Source organism: Salmo trutta, chromosome 1 (assembly GCF_901001165.1).
Source record: "Salmo trutta chromosome 1, fSalTru1.1, whole genome shotgun sequence".
Taxonomy (NCBI): Eukaryota; Metazoa; Chordata; class Actinopteri; order Salmoniformes; family Salmonidae; genus Salmo; species Salmo trutta.
This window is the reverse complement of record NC_042957.1, coordinates 15,021,020-15,028,544: the sequence shown is the minus strand read 5'-3', so window position 1 is coordinate 15,028,544 and position 7,525 is coordinate 15,021,020.

The window sequence follows — 7,525 nt, the reverse complement described above, 5'->3', positions numbered from 1 at the left end:
CTTTGATATCCTTTTTCTTCTGTCCTGATTTTCTCTTTCTTTTCTTCTGTTAACTAGATATTCTTTGTTATTCTTTGTTAGCTAGCTAGCTTCTTCCAAAAGAGTCCCTAGCAACTGCTTAGCAACTGGTAAACAATTCAGCTAGCTAAGATAACTACAATTTTATGAAAAATAGTAACTTTTTTCAAAAGCCTTTCTTCTTTGTTTGTTGCTTGTTTTTTCTCCTATTCAGTCTTGCAGTTTTCTTTTGATTTTTTCCGATGTACTTCACTCTAAAAACCATGTAAATTTCAATATTTGTAGGAGCTCATTTTTCATCAGCTGCTGCTCAATTTGGAATTCCGGAACCGGAGTAGTGGAGAGAGGAGAGTAGAGGAGAGAGCAGAGTAGAGGAGAGAGGAGAGTAGTGGAGAGAGGAAAGTAGAGGACAGCAGAGAGGAGAGGAGAGAGGAGAGGAGAGGAGAGTAGAGGAGAGAGTAGAGAGGAAAGCAGAGGCAAGAGTAGAGGAGAGAGGAGAATAGATGAGAGTAGAGTAGAAGAGAGAGGAGAGAAGAGGGAGAGGAGATGGTAGAGTAGAGAGGAGAAGGGAGAGGAGATGGGAGAGGAGAGTAGAGTAGAGAGGAGAGAGGAGAATAGAGGAGAGAGGAGAAGAGTAGAGAGGAAAGCAGAGGAAAGAGGAGAGGAGAGAGGAGAGTAGAGGAGAATGGAGAGTAGTGGAGAGGAGAGTAGAGGAGAGAGGAGAGTAGAGTAGAGAGGAGAGAGGAGAGGAGAGTAGATTAGAGGGGAGATGAGAGTAGAGGGGAGTGTAGAGGAGAAAGGAGAGAGGGGAGAGGAGAGGAGAGTAGGGAGCAGAGTAGAGAAGAGAGAGGAGAGAGGAGAGGAGAGTAGTGGAGAGAAGAGAGTAGAGGAGAGAGGAGAGGAGAGTAGGGAGCAGAGTAGAGAAGAGAGAGGAGAGAGGAGAGTAGAGTAGAGAGGAGAGTAGAGTAGAGAGGAGAGTAGAGGAGAGAGGAGAGTAGAGGGGAGAGTAGAGTAGAGGGGAGAGGAGGAGAGAGGAGAGTAGAGGGGAGAGTAGATTAGAGGAGAGAGGAGAGTAGAGGACAGCAGAGAGGAGAGGAGAGGAGAGGAGAGGAGAGGAGAGGAGAGGAGAGGAGAGGAGAGGAGAGGAGAGGAGAGGAGAGGAGAGGAGAGGAGAGAGGCGAGTAGAGGAGAGGAGAGGAGAGGATAGTAGGGAGCAGAGTAGAGTAGAGGAGAGTAGAAGAGAGAGGAGAGGAGAGGAGAGTAGAGAGGAAAGCAGAGGAAAGAGGAGAGGAGAAGAGAGAGGAGATGAGAGAGTTAAGTAGAAGAGAGGGGAGAGAAGAGGGGAGAGGAGATGAGAGAGGAGAGAGGAGAGTAGAGAGGAGAGTAGAATAGAGGAGAGTAGAGGATAGAGGGGAGAGTAGAGGAGAGAGAGAGTAGAGGAGAGAGAGGAGAGGATAGAGGGGAGAGGAGAGGAGAGAGAGTAGAGGATAGAGGAGGAGAGAGAAGTAGAGAAGAGAGTAGAGAAGAGAGGAGAGAGTAGAGTAGAGGAGAGAGTAGAGGAGAGGATAGTAGGGAGCAGAGTAGAGAGGAGAGTAGAGGAGAGAGTAGAGAGGAAAGCAGAGGAAAGAGGAGAGGAGAGAGGAGAGCAGAGGAGAGGAGAAGAGAGAGGAGAGCAGGAGAGAGGAGAATAGATGAGAAAGTTGAGTAGAAGAGAGGGGAGAGAAGACGGGAGAGTAGAGAGGAGAGTAAAGGGGAGAGGAGATGGGAGAGGAGAGTAGAGTAGAGAGTAGAGGAGAGGATAGTAGAGTAGTGGAGAGAGGAGAGTAGAGGAGAGAGGAGAATAGATGAGAGAGGAGATGAGAGAGTTGAGTAGATGAGAGGAGATGAGAGAGTTGAGTAGAGGGGAGAGTAGGTGAGAGAGTAGATTAGAGGGGAGAGGAGAGGAGGAGAGAGGAGGGTAGAGGGGAGAGTAGATTAGAGGGGAGATGAGAGTAGAGGGGAGAGTAGATTAGAGGAGAGAGGAGAGTAGAGGAGAGGAGAGGAGAGGAGAGGAGAGAGGAGAGGAGAAAAGAGAGAAGAGCAAAGTAGAGAAGAGGGGAGAGGAGAGTAGAATAGAGGAGAGAGAGAGTAGAGGAAAGAGGAGAATAGAGGAGAGTAGAGTAGAGAGGGGAGAAAAGGAGAGAAGAGTGTTGAGATTAGAGGAGAGAGGAGAGGAGATGAGATGGGAGGAGAGGAGAGGGTATAGCAGAGGGCACAGGAGAGGAGAGAGGAGAGAGGAGAGCAGAGGAGAGAGTAGAGGAGAGGAGAGAGGAGAGAGGAGAGGAGAGAAAAGGACAGAGTAAAGGAGAGAGTAGAGGAGAAAGTAGAGAAGAAAGGAGAGTAGAGGAGAGAGTAGAAGAGAGGAGAGAAGAGAGAGAAGAGGAGAGAAGAGTGGTTCTTTCAGCTCAGACCACTTCTGTTTTTCTGAGACTGAGCAGAGAGAGAAAAAGAGGTCCTCACACCTCGTTCTTAAAAATATCATAGCTAGTAATTTCATGCTTCAAAATAATACAAATAAATATTGAGATGCATTTGCATTTTGCAACTCAGTATATCATGTATTTGAAACATTAAAACTGAAATATATCCTTGTCTTTCAGTCTCCCTGTCCACAACAGTGACAGTAAGATGCTCTCTACTCACTTTTGATGGAAAGTGTAACTCACACATCATTAGTGGTGTTACACTGAGCTGGTGGATGAGACAAGTACTGATCTGCAGGGAGACTCCAGATACCAGGTCACACAACATTCTCCCTGTGACTTCACTCTGTGAACATCCAGAGGGAGGACAACAACAGGAAGTGGACATGTCAGCTGACTCAAGGTGGAAATTTGACCTTCATTGACTTTGTTCTCAGGAAGGTATGTATTCTTGTTATAATTTGTAAATAAAGTTAACAAGATCTGTAATGACATTAAAGTGAATATCAAACCTGATCCTTTCTCCTGATATCAGTGATGAGTGAACAAGCGTACTGCTCTCTACTGTATGTGTCTGATGAAGAGTTATTTAAAATGAACTTAGAGAATATTATTCTCCTAGTATCAGTCTACTCTTAGCATATGGCTACATTTCATTCACATTGTCTTCTTCCTTTCCTTCTTCCCTTATTCACTCCCCTTCATAGATCTCATAGATGTTGTGGTCTTCCCTGTGGCTCAGTTGGTAGAGCATGGTGAGTGCAACACCATCATGGTGTGGGTTCGATTCCCACGGGGGAATCGAAATGCATGAAATTAAATGTATGAAATGTATGCATTCACTACTGTAAGTCGCTCTGTATAAGAGCGTCTGCTAAATGACTAAAATGTAAATCCTGCCAGAGAGCAGGATCCACAACTACATGTATCAGCTCTGCAAGTCTCTGGACCACATACATAGGTAATCACAGATGAGCATTAGGAGAGCGATGTATTGAGTTTGGAGGAGAACTCTACTGAACCTACCCATGGTGGCACTAAGAATGCCATGACAAACACTCAGTTACTGTGGAAGGACCACCAGAGGGCAGGCTGGACTCACAGATAGTAGCCCAACTAGGCATGTGAGTCAAGGGGACCTGAGGCAGTTAAGCACAGCTGATGGTACTAATGACCCATTATCTTTTCCCTACAAGAGGGAGGAGGGAACCAGTAAGAGGGAGGAAAAACCTCTGGAAGATGGCTACCAAGAGAGACGCTAACCATGAAGACGGTGACAAACCCATGACTTTTGTTGTAGTTTAAAGATAATCGTGTTCCCGGTACATCTGGATTAGAAGATATTTTTTCTTGGGAGATTTGATTGTGTTGGAGTGTTTGTATTGACCATAATCCTTCAATAGAGAACTGTGTTCAATCAAGAAACCAACTCCTGACTAGTTTATTCCACCTTTCCGCTGTAGAGTGACGCCAAATGACTTGGTCCGCTCACATCGTTACTATACTTTGTATTCAGTCACTGTTTAATGAAAATGGATGTTCAGTTAAATATTTCTTTATCAGTTAAAAGCAACACATTCCAGCCTTCATACAGTACTTGGTGGTAGGACAGTGTTACGCACGCCTCTCGGAAGAGGGAACGCAACACCCTGCTACAACGCAACTCTCCGTGGTGTGAAAGAGGTATGGACCGTAGGTGTGAATAAGGATGACAAAAGGCAGAGATTAACCATTTACAGGGAACTTATTCCGTCACAAGGTAATTTTGGGGAAAAGGAGCTGGACGGAACCTAACCAAGTAAATATCAGAGCCCCCTCTCCTACCTTACCTGCCTACCCACTACTTACCTATCTAGCACTAACCAAAATACAGGGGATGGTCCGCCCAGGTCTTTCCTAGTGTGCATAGACAGTAAACTACTACGGGTAATGTATGCCTGCGGGCCTCTTGCCTAAGCACTCCTAGGTGCCTTCCCCTTCCCCCCTGGGAACAAATGAAACAGAATAAACAATTTCAATAATCAAAACACGGCATCCTATTGACACACAACCAATCAGCTCCCTCGCAACAACGAACGGAGTACATAACAAATCTCTTAGAAACAACCAACATGCTATAACCCTCAGCCATTAGCCTCGTCTCCGCAATCATCTTCTTCTGAGCAACAGAACACTGGCTTATAAAGCTTCAGAAGGAGTTAGTCATTGGAGACAGCTGCATCCTGACAAGGGGGCGGGGTCAGCTCTCCAATCATCAATGGGGCTAACCAATCAGCTGCTTGTAGAGTATTTCAGGAATCCATTTCCTGAAATGCATACATGAAAATACACAAACCACAACACAGAAACTGAGGAACATAACAGACAGTATAACACACACAGTAGTAGTATCCTGTGTCTTCTCCCCTAAACAGAAGGACACTCTGAAGCTGGGGAACTTTGGCTCGTGTTAGTGTTTACTCCCGCCCTACACAGAGTAAATCTCTACACGTTGGTACAGAACCACAGAGTGCCTCATAACTGACGGACACAACTCTCACAAGATGGACGTCTGGAGCGCCGGCTGTGTCTTCTACAAGATCATCAGGTAATGATTCATTATGTATTAATGGGGTAGTAGTATCTCTTCCACTGTAGTACAGGTGTGTCTTTGAGAGTTGTAGCCTCCAGTGTTGTGTCTTCAAGATCATAAGGAACCAAACCAATCACATTATACTCTGACAGACGTACCAGTGAGTTTCACCACTAGGTGGTGCAATGTAACTAGTTAAAGGGAAGTGGGATCCTCTATTAGTCCCTACTTGTTGGACACAGTTAACCCATAGTAATAGAATGATTCAATGTTCATTACAGTTCTGTGGGGTAACCTCCATCCACCCTCTTGGTTTGACCTCTGTATGACCCCATTCTCTTCCTGTCCCCTGTAGCCTCTGGCATATCTTTTCCCAGATCAAACCAGTTGAATTTCAGAATATTCTCCAAGAATATAATCAATTTCTCTATTTAAGCTCTGGATGTCAGGTACCCAACTTTTTCAGGAATTATCCTGAGCCTAGTTGAAATGTGTTTACACAGCGGAAAATGCAGAAATATTTTTTTTTCACTATGATCAGCTCGTCAAACATTGATGTATACAGATATGAAATCACTGATCATGACATTTTAGCCCTCGAGGGTGAAACTTCTGTTCAGCAGTTGTGAGTAACCTGATTGTTCATTCCATATTGTCATTTTACTTTGACCTGTCCTGTTTTGAGGATATGTTATTGGTTAACAAGTCAGCACATTTTTTATTTGATTGGGTGCCATTTAGGTGAGGCTATTTGTTCGGAGAAACCTCCATGATGTAAAAAGTGTCCATCTCATTACATTGTCATACATTTTATCTCCAGCCTGTAGGTTACAGAAAAGGCCACATCTTTCTCCCATATGCTATATCTGCTACACGATTTATGTTGGCAGATAAAATGATCCACAATTTCGATCTTGTCTCATCGCTGCAACTCCCCGAAGGTGGGGTCATGCATCCTGACCCGCCTAACCGCGCTCCTTAACACCCGTCAGCTTAACCTGGAAGCCAGCCGCACCAATGTGTCGGAGGAAACACCGTTCAACTGGCGACCAGGGTCAGCCGCCACAAGGAGTTGCAAGGACGTGATGAGCCAAGTACAGCCCCCCCCCGCCCAAACCCTCCCCTGTCCTATGGGACTCCCAGTAAGACTATAGCACTGCAGTGCCTTAGACCGCTGTGCCACTCGGGAGGTGATGGATCATTTTTGGGATGGAAAGTTGGTGGAGCGCCGCAGCACCTTGGAAAGGCACGCTGGGAAGGGACAAGTGAAATATTTTATTTTTTTTTGCCTTTGACAACGTGGGCACTGCTTATCACAGTGCGGCATCAGCGCTCACCTAAAAAGCCCATATGTCACTGGTTGAGAGAGATTGTTGTTGTTTTGGGGCAGAATTATGAGAGGTTTTATGTGTTGTTGGAGGTGCTTCTTGGCCACCTAATCCTGCCTAATGAGTGGGCCGGCCCTGGCTGCAGAGAAACTCCAAATATCAGATCACACAGACGTCTGGCTGTGACATCACTCTGACTTTGGACAACAACAGGAAGTGACTGACAAGTCAGGGAGCAGTGAAGACCTTCATTGACTTCCTCTTCATGGTCCCAGCTAAAATAAAAACCTCCTATCTGTATGATGTGTGCACTGCAGACATCTTCCATGTGCCATCTGGATACATAGACATGATTACTGTTCCTGTAAAGTAGTTTCCCAAATGTTGGGTCAGGGCTGGTCCCTCTAATGGATTCAGACTGGCTGGTCCCTCTAATGGATTCAGACTGGGTTGTGACATTTTGCCATACTGACGTCAAGACACTTGAATTGATGTTTTTCAGACAGTTCTGATGGAACAATTCTGTTTCCTGTCAGGACAACCATCAGTGCTCATCAGCTGCCTAAGACTGGTAACATCAAAACAGCCCCATACATATTTGTAGGAACTTTTGCTTGTCTAGAGAGACAAGTCTTTGAGAGATTACAGTGGATGAAAACTTTAGACTTTTCCCTCTATAACTTTACAGAGTGAGTTAGTAAATATGTTGTGTACTGTTCTGTCATGCTGGACTCACCTCTGCTAATCTTGTATGTTTTCTATTACTATCCAGGGAGGAAGGCCTCAACTTAAGGACCAGCTTCCCCAGCTTATTCTGGTATTGTATATTATACTATTTCAGTTCTATGGTAGATAGTATGAGTGGTACAGCATTGGGCCAGGGTCAGGTGTATTACCTTGGTCAATACACAGAGCATGTATTTCTACAGTACCTTCAGAAATTATTCATACCCCTTGACCTTTTCCACATTTGTTTTTTTTACAGCCTGAATTCAAAATGGATTAAAAAAACAAATTATTCTCACAATACCTCATAATGAACCTATTTTTCGATATTTTGGCAAACTCATTCACATACAGCACCAGTCAGAAGTTTGGACACACCTACTCATTCAAGGGTTTTTCCTTATTTTTAATATTTTCTA